Here is a 10,501-nt window from a genome sequence, read left to right as displayed (position 1 = left end):
GAGAGAGAGAGAGCATTAATACTATTTTACATGTAATTGGGAAGTGGGATGTGCAGGCACTGGGGCATGGAGATCCACCATGCTGTACTGGAAAAGTCGAAAGAGGGTGTGGCAGAAGATATGGAAGAGAGCAGATTGCAGGAGGTGATATCCTGTGGGATTGCTGTTTTGGGGGTGGTGGTGGTGGGGAAAACGGGGAGAAAATTTGTAACTCAAAATCTGGCGGAAGTGAATGATGTAAATCAGAAGTTAATAAAGCATTTGAAAAATGAAAAAAAATACATTATTTTTGTTTGGAATGGCTCTCTGGAATGAGAATGAGGGATACTGGTGGAAAATATGGTGATTTAAAAGACAAATAAAACTTATATAGAAAATACTAACTCTCCCACTTTCCCCTGAAATTTTTACATATATTCCTCTCTTTCAGTCTGTCATGTGTTATATTGTTCTCTTCATTTTTTTTTCTTGAACACACCTCATTTTTTCATACTTCCATGTTCTTGCTTGTGTTCATCTCAACAATTGGATTTCCTCTCCTCATCTCAACATTATTTTGCCCCATGCAAGGGGCAAACCTAGTAACTATTTCCTCTTTGAAATATTGTAAAACAGTGACAAAAATCAGTATGAGATAACATGGATAAATTTTGATCAGTGTTAGTACAAGTACTCACATTGATGGTATTTTGAATATTTTCAAATATTAAAATACTGGAAGATTAATAAATAAGGTTTGTAAGATCAGATTTTGCTTTGATAATCATTGTGAACCAGGAACAAAAGAATTGCAATGGTCAAACCCAGGATACTGTTCAATGACTGGAAGCCTTGTTTCAATAAGACTTTATGTTGTCTCTAGTGTCTTCAAGGAGAAAAATAGAAAAATACTTTTATCATTATTTTCATCTTAAACCTTCACATCCATCTCAAATCTAATCCATTTGAAAGTTCTCTTCAATAGTATAACTCTAATGCATTTATCAGTTTCAATCCTGTGTAACTCTTGTTCATGTCCTCCCCCAAAGTTCTCTGGAGTGTGTCTACCCACCACATTGGAGGGTTTTATACTGGAGTATCTCCTGGTACTGAAAAGTTACCAGTGGAATATTTGTGCTCAACTTGTCAAGCTATGCTTAGGCTATGGGACATCTTTTCCTATCACATAATTTATTCATGCCACTTAAAATCCTTTTCTTTTCCTGAGTTCTTCTTTGTCTATCTGTTGCAGAAGGTTCAGAACCACCTTTGCTTTTCCCCTTGCCTTCTGTATAATATTTATATTCAATTCCTGATTTTTATCTTTTTCCCTCAGTCTTTTTTTAAATCTATGTTTTAAAATAAACCTATATATTATTATTGGCATTTATATTCATTTCTCTTATTTACTCAGTTGAATTCCTAGAAAAAAAAAAGTTTCATTATAGTTAGTACTCCTGAGAGTTTTTTTTTTTTTTCTTTCACTACACCACTTAAAATCTACAAACAATTACTTGCTGGTTCTGTCTTTCTCAAATCAAGTAATTTAGTTATATATAAAATTCTCTTTCCCAATGACTCACAGTTAAAAATACACAAAATGTAAATGCCACAAAAGCTAGAAATTATGTTAATAAAATGAATTTTATTCCATATTTTTAATCTTTTCCCATCTTTCTTTACTTATAACTTAATGTACTTAGATATTGGTATCTTTTAGAAATACATAGTATTTTCTAAGTGAATTATAGACTTTTACAATATAATACTTCTTTTGTCTTTTTCATCTGCAATGAAACTATATAACTTTAAACTTTTCAGAACCTGATAAAAACTTTTAAAGTTTAAACAATTTAAAACTGTTAATTAAAACTAATTTTAAATTAAAATGACTTCAGTTTAAATGAAATGGGGAAAATATTTGTAAATTTATTAAAAGTCAGTCATAGACAAAATGCATAAAAAATTAAACACAATCTATGTCATGTGTTTTTGCATATCTGCATTTCTGTTTAGAAAAATGACTGTGATGTAAAAGCAAAAGACAGTCAAACTTATTTAAAAGAACCCTATAAAACCTTTAAAATATATTGAATTTATACAGATATTGCTTTATGATTTGACAATTTTAATTACATTATTTCATTTGGTCTTCACAATAGTTATATGACATAGATAGTATAGAAATAATTATCTCCATTTTACAGTCAGGGAAATACAAGTATTTTTATATAGAATGGTAAGTCCATTTTTTCGTGAGTGAGGCTGATTTATTTATGCTTCCAGGTATAGGAATTTTGTCTGTGTGTTCATATTCCAGGTTTTGACATGGACATTGGAAAAAGAAATACAGGTGGCTGGCCTCCAGTGCTCAGTGCCTTGGCTTAGGTTCTTCTTTTTCCTATGCCTAGAATCTAAACTTTAAATTCATTATCACATTATTTCAAATTTTTTATCACAACTGACTTATATTTGCCTCCAATTCCCATTAAAATTCTTTTTTGTTTCACCACTTCACATCAACCCAAAGGAAAACATATCCATATGATAGTTAAGAATATATTTTCTGGGAGACAGGGTCAAGATGGTGGTGTAGAAACAGGACTTCCATGGGGCTCCAGCTCCCACCCCCTCCAATTCATATAAAAGTTGACTCTGAACAAAATTTGGAGCTACAGAACCCACAGAATGATACATAGAAGGTAACCTCCTGTAGCAGCAAGCACCCCAAGCACGTCCTCAGGGTTTGCTGCCCATACAGGTTCTTGGATCTGCTTTGTTAAAGGAAAGCAACTCAAAATGGGTTAACAAGCTTACTTTAATCAGTCAGACATATATCGTTTACCTTGTTCAGGGGAAAAAGGTCAGCACCCCGAACTTCAAAGCATACGGGCAGAATTATCAAGACAGAAACAGATTAAGTAGACAGATTTCCAAACTGTCCAACCATTACATCCATACCCAGTCAACATCTGGGTTTCCACATCTGGGTTTTTCAAAGCCGGGGTACTCTCAACAACGGCTTCCCAGAATTCAGATCAAATCACAGAACACTTCTCAAAGTGAGTCCCAAAACAAAGCTACACATCAGGGCTTATATAGCCTTCTCCTGGCTCAGAGAATGTAACAATCTTATTGACTCACTGGCCAATCAAGAAGTATCTACTGAAAAACAAGTCTCCCTCCCCAGGCTTCAGGTGCATTTTAGGCTAGGGGCAGGGAAGATCTTCCAAATTTGCATTCCCATTACACCTCCTGCTGAGGACAGCCTGGCAGACTGGCAGGAATCAGCCAGCACTACACTATGGGAGCCGAGCCCAGCCACGCTTGAGCCATAGGTTTTAGCCTCAGGGCAGGCCAGACTAGCCACTGACTGAAGGGAGTTCAGATCACCAGCAGCTGTGGTAGTTTCCAGAATTATTAACCCATAGATGTTAAGGACAAAGTGGGAGGTTAGTGGAGTGAGAACTTGGGACTGGGGAATTCGGGAGTGTTGTCTGGCCTTTACCAGAGGGCCAGAAGCAGCTGAGGTGTGGCAGACATGCAGCCACTGTCACGTGGCTTCTTTAGAGCTCTGGGCCTGCAGATTGTAGGGGGATCAACAACCAGTCTGAGGGGTAATCCAGCTTGATTTGACCTGGTTTGTTCTGGATTGCAGTCTAGGGTGGAGGTCCTGGGATGCTTGGCCAGTTTGCCAGAGTGTGAGGAGACTTCAGAGAGGGCACCTAAATAATAGCTCCAGCAGCTGAGAAAACCACAGTGATTGGGAAAAAGCTCCCCTTTCTGGTAGCAGATTTCTACTATGGTAAAAAGCTCAGAAGCCAAGTAATTGAGTGGCAACATGAGCAAGTGAGGGAAGCAAGGCAAGCACAGCGGTCCGACTTTGGATTCCTTTTTGGGGACAACAAAGATCAAGGAAAAGGAACAGGAGGAAGACAATAAAGTCAGAACTCCTGCACTAGAAGCTTCCAAGAAAAAAAAAATCAGGTTTTTACAGGCCAAAGAGAAGTTTAAGAAAGATTTTGAAAACCAAATAAGAGAAGTGGAGAAAAAATTTGGAAGAGACAATCAGGATAACATGGGACATGGCAGCTTCTACACTGAGGGCTAGAATGGCTTGGAATATGATATTTGAGAGGTCAGAAGAGCTGCGATTAAAGCCAAGAATCACCAACCCAGCAAAACTGAGTATGATGTTTCCAGGGAAAATATGGTCATTCAATGAAATAGAGGACTTTCAAGCATTCTTGATGGAAAAAAAAAACAGAGTGGAAGAGAAAATTCGACATTCAGATACATGAAGCACAAGAAGCATGAGAAGGCAAACAGGGAAAAGAAATCATAAGGAACTTATCAAAGTTGAACTATTAAAATTCCTACATGGAAAAACAATAATTGTAACTGATGAAACTTTTCTCAGTATGAAAATAGTTGAAGGAAATATATATATGTCTATATATGAGGATATATGGACATATGAATACATATGTGAATGTGTGTATATATGTTTACAGCTATACGTAGATAGAGAGCACAGGACCAATTTAATAGGAAGGGATGATACTTAAAAGGTGAAATTAAGAGTGGAGAGAGCAATATAATGAGAGGAGAGGGGAGAGACAGAATGGGGTAATCTATCTCATATAGAAGAGGCAGGGGAAAATGGTCACAATTGAGGGAAAGAACAGCGAGGCAAAAGGAAATGGGTCAATGTTATTCTCATCGAATTTGGCTTAGGGTGGAAATGACATACACACTAAATAGGTTATTTCACCCTATGGGAGAGTAGGGGGGAAGGGGATGAGAGGGAGGATGATGGAAGGGAGGGCAGACTGAGGGCAAGGGAAGTTGAAAGCCCCCACTTTTGAAAAGGGACAGAATCAAAGTAAAGAACAGAACAAGTGGGAGGTGGGATAGGAGGGAGGAAAATATGGTCAGTCTTTTATAATATATCCACTATGGAAATGTTTTGTATAGCTACATATATACAAAGTATATTGAATTGCATATCTTCCCAGTAAGGTGGGTGGCAAGGGAGGAAATTTATGAATCTGGAATTCAAAGCTTTAAAATAAAATGTTATATATATAATCAATATTATTTTACATGTAACTGGGAAATAAGATATACAGGCACTGGAGTACAGAGATGCACCATGCCCTACTGGAAAGAAGTCAGAGGGGGTATGGGAAAAGATATGGGAGAGAGCAGATTGGAGGAGGGGACATCCAGTGGGATTGGTATTTTGGGGTGGTGGGTAAAATTTGTAACTCAAAATCTTCTGGAAATGAATAATATAAACTGGAAGTTAATAAAATATTTGAAAAGAAAAAAATATTTTCTAAATTAAATCAGAATTTTGAAAAGATACTTATAATTTTTTGGTGCCTGAAAACTTGTTTTTACTAGAGAAATAGGAATTGTTGATGCAGTTAACAACTTAACTTTCATCACAGTACAATTGTTCCTAATAACAACTGGTAGACAACTATTGACCATTCTTCATTAATATCACAATTATCACATATTATTTAATTGTGATTGGTGACCACTCTTTGAATGATAGCAATGTTACTGTCACCTTCTAGAAATTCCCCGGGTAAATTCTGGATCCCAAAGATCACTGGAGATACTCCTGAGAAGGTCTCTACTATCATTTTGTGTTGTACTGACGTTTAAGGTTCAATGAATTCAAGTCATAAGCTTATTTTTCTTCCCCTGACTTTGGCATGTGTTTCTGTATGCCTTATGCCCTGTAGAATATGTGACTCACTCACAGTTTTGTCACTCCTGTCATATATAAATTTTTAATATGCTGTTTTCTTACAATGCCAAAACGTACCCCAATCTCTCAATTTTGTATTTATAACTTTTCCAAAAAGCCTTATCTAATTCTTTGCCTCATACTATCTACTCTTTACTCCATTACCATTTGTTTTCTCCCTTAATAATAATTAAAAAATGAATAGGAATATGCAGGCACTTTGCCATAACCAGGAGTTATATCTATTTTCAAATACAAATAATAATTCAAATTATATTCTTTTTACAATTTCTAGAATAATGTATCCTTGGGAAGATGTACTGGAGAGGCTATTTATCCCTGTCTTCTTATCACAGTAGCCAAAGATATTTGACATCTTTCTACTGAACACTTCGCTATTGTTCAGTCATTTGGTCATGTTTGCCTCTTCATGATCCTGCAGGCTATAGCATGCCAGGCCCCTCTATCTTTTACTATCTCCAAACATCTTTCTATACTCGTGTTCATTGTTTCTATGACTTTATTTATCCAGCTCATTATCTGCCATCCCTTTTGTAATTTTGCCTTAAATCTTTTTCAATATTTATGTCTTTTCCAATGAGTTGTGTCTCCTCCCTATGTGGTCAAAGTATTCAGCTTCAATATTTGTCCTTCCTATGAATAGTCTGAATTAATTTATTTAAGTATTGACTGAGTTGTTGCTATTCAAGTAACTCTCAAAAGTCTTCTCTGGTATTACGGTTTGAAAATGTTGCTTCTTCAGTACTCAGCTTTCCTTATATTGAAAGGCTCATATCCATCAATTTCTACTAAACTACACACACACACACACACACACACACACACACGCACACCAAACACAAAAACATAATTTTGATCATATGGACCTTTATTTGCAAGGTTATATCTCTAATTTATAATATGCTGTCCAAATTTACTTTCCTTCCAAGGAGTAAGTATCTTTTAATTTCATGGTTGCAGTCACCATCTTCAGTGATCTTTAAGCCCAAGAATGTAAAATTTTTCACTGCTTCCATTTTTTCTCCTTCTTTTTGCCAAGAAACAGTGACTCAGTTGCCAGTATCTTAGTTTTTTTCTTTAATGTTAAACTTTGAGCCAGCTTTTACACTCACTTCTTTGACTCTCATCAAGAAACTTCTTAATTCTTCTTCAATTTCTGCCATCAGAGTGGTATCATCTACATATCTTATGTTTCTTCCACAACCTTAATTCCAGCTTTGGATTCATCCAGGCTGGCATTTCACATGATGTGCTCTGCATATACCTTAAATAATGAAGGTGAGTATACAGCTTTGCCATATTCCTTTTCCAATCTTAAACCAATCAGTTGTTACATGTTCTGTTCTAACTATTGCTTCTTGATTCATACACCAATTCCTCAGAACATAAGTAATGTGATCTGATCCTTTCATCTCTCTGAGAATTTGCCACATTTATTGTTGTCCATACAGTAAAAAGCTTTAGTGTAGTAAATAAAGCTGTAATAGATTTCCCCCCCTTGGAAATCCCTTGCTTTCTCCATATTCCAAAAAATGTTAATATTTTGGTCTTACGTTCTTCCTTTTTGAAAATTGGTCTGCTTTTCTGATAATTCTTTATTCACATTTTACTGAAACATAGCTTGCAAAATCTCAAACAAAACTTTTCTTGTTTTGTTAAATGATCACATTTGTTCAGCAATTTCAACATTCCATGGCATTGCCCTTCTTTAGGAATCAATCTTTCCAATGTAGTGGTCACTGTTGAGTTTTCCAAATTTTCTAGAGTATTGAGTGCAGCACTTTAACAGCATCATCTTTTAGTATTTTTAATAGCTAAGCTGGAATTCCATCACTTCCATGAGCCTTACTGTTGGCAATGCTTTCTAACACCCATTCAACTTTATTTTCCAGGCTGTCTGTCTCTATAGCAATAACTATACCATCGTCGCTATTGATGACATTAAGATCTTTCTTTTTTCCTTATTTTGCATATTTCTGACACCTCTTAATCTCTTCTACTTTTGAGTCTCTATGATTTTTGTCTTTTATCATGTCTATTTTTTCATGAAACATTCCCTTGATATCTCTAATTTTCTTGAATAGATTTCTTGTCTTTCCCATTATATTGTTTTCTTCTGTTTCTTTTCATTGCTCATTTAGAAAAGCCTTATTTGCTCTCCTTACTCTTCTTTTCATTAATTTGGATATATCTTTCCAGTTCTCCTTTATCTTCCACTTTCCTTCCTTCCTAAGCTATTTGTAAAGCCTCATCATACAGCCATTTTGCTTTCTTGCTCTTTTATTTCCTTTGAAATATTTTGTTTTTGTTTTTGCTGCCTCCTGTACAATACTGCAAACCTCTGTACATAGATCTTCAGACATTCTGCCTTTCAGATATAGTCACTTGAATTTGCTCCTCATTTTGATTTTGTATTTATAACCAATTATATTAGGTGATAGCTTTATGGTTTGATTGGTTTCTCTACTCAATTTAACTCTGAATATTGCAATAAGAAGCTCCTGTTCTGCCTTTTGGGTTGTTGAAAAAGTGTTTTCTTTGATCAGTGAATTAATTGTGAATGTCTATTGGTCTCTACCCTGATTAATTTTGTACTCCAAGGACAACATTTTCTTCATTCCAGTTATCTTTTAATTTCATATTTTAGCATTCTGATACCTTATGATGAATGGGAGATTCTATAGAAGATGTTGTAGGTCTTCAAAGAACTGACCACCTTTTGCTTCTTCAGCATCAGTGGTTGGAGAATAGATTTGCATTACTGTAATGTTGAATAGTTTACCTTGTATTCAAACAGAATTTTTCTGTCATTTTTGAGATTATGCTCCAGTACTGCTTTTCTCATCTTTTAATTGACTATGAGGGCTACTCTGTTTCTCCTAAGGAATTTTTGCCCACACTAGTATATGTAATGATTACTTGAATTTCATTCATCCATTCCCATTCATTTAAATTCACTGACACTCAAGATGTCAATATTTACTCCTTCCATCTCTTGTTTGATCACATCTAGCTTATATTTGTTCATAGATCTTAAATCCAGGTTCCTACACAATATTGATCTTTAAAGCATGCATACTTTGCTTTTGTCACCAGGCATATGCACAAGTAATCTTCCTTTCAGCTATGGCCTATCCACTTTGTTACTGCAGGAGCTATTTGTAGTTGTTCCCCACTTTTCCTCAATAGTATATTAGACACCTTCCAAACTGAGGAACTAATCTTCCAATATAATCTCTTTTAATAATTTAAGTAGTGCCAATGTATTTTCTTGGCAATGTTAATGGAGTGACTTTTCTTTTCCTTCTCCATTAGATCACATTTTGTCTTAGTGGGCTTCATTAAATGCAGATGAAATGTAAAACACCTAATTCCTAATTGACAGCCTGTTACAAATGTCTGAAGAAGACTTGAATATTAGCTTCTCAATCAATTATAAACATGCAATGATTATTTGGTTAATTTGTATTTTTCTTTGCAAAAACAACCCATCTCATTTTTGATTCATGTTTATAACATGGATAAATTTTCTCAATTCCTCTACCATACAGATACATATGCCCTTAGTAAAGTGAAACTCTTTGACTAGAGCCAAGGGAAATAAAAGAAAACTTCTGGAACCTATGATTATATTGGAATGAAAACACTGGATAACCTTGTTCCACCATTGAGGAAAGAGGAAAAACTAGAGAAATGAAACCAGTTCCATGGATAGCCTCTATAATATCAATTTTTAAGGTGTTTGGCTTACTGTTTTGGTAGAGTAGTTAGAACCTTTATTATTCTGTAGTAATGATTCTGTTTTTTATTTTTTTAATTATAGCTGTTTCCTTGGAACATAAGTTTTGGCGGATTACTGTGAAAAGTTTTTTCATATTGAGAGAAGACCTATTCTCCCAAAACCAACCTGAGTAAATGTGGATAATATTAACACCAGAGAGCAAATATTTTATTCATATAAGCCAAGAAGCAAACAAAAGAAATATTTTAAAAATCATTTATCCCTTTTAACTCCCATATTGACAAGAATATAATTATCATAAAAGAAGTAGGTGATAGTAACAATCATAAAGTTTATAACAATATATCAATTTGTCTTTGACTGTGAAACAGTAATTATTTTATTTTTGCCAATTTTGCTGCATGTAAATCTACTGGTGATGACACAAATCACATATGTATTTACATTCTTTCTGCACACGAAACACAAACATATAAAATGCTGTAGCTAAAAGGAGATAATAAATTTCCTCCAGAGAGACAGCTAAAGGAGTAAGAAGCATTTATTTCATTGTGGAAATAATGGCAACATTTGATGGGGAATTTATCTTTCAATGGTCATGATAAGCATAAGAAAATCAAATAAATACAAAGCTAATTATAACTTGTTCTGTAAAATTAGTACTAATAGTTATTTGAACTTATGTAGTTCTTTAAGTTTTGAAAAGCTCTATATAAAAAAAATCATTTTAGGTTGTTGTAATGTAATACCAAGCAAAGGCAACTTCCCAGGTTCGAAATACCAGCATAGGTGCTCTCTATTTTATTCAGTAACAAACCCAGAACAGAGAAGATCAAAACATGACATCATTCAAAATACAGCATTTACTAAGTGTGATTAAATAATCTCCAAGGCCTACCCCACCCCAGGACTTTCCAATCATTCAATCAATTACAAAGTCTCTGTTCCAAATACTTCTCCACCCCTAGGCTATACCTTCATTTAGTCCACCACAA

The sequence above is a fragment of the Petaurus breviceps genome, unplaced genomic scaffold, assembly GCF_028583685.1.
Source record: "Petaurus breviceps papuanus isolate PSGF00001 unplaced genomic scaffold, PetGlider_PUasm1.0 90822, whole genome shotgun sequence".
NCBI lineage: Eukaryota > Metazoa > Chordata > Mammalia > Diprotodontia > Petauridae > Petaurus > Petaurus breviceps.
Note: the sequence above shows the minus strand (reverse complement) of the source record.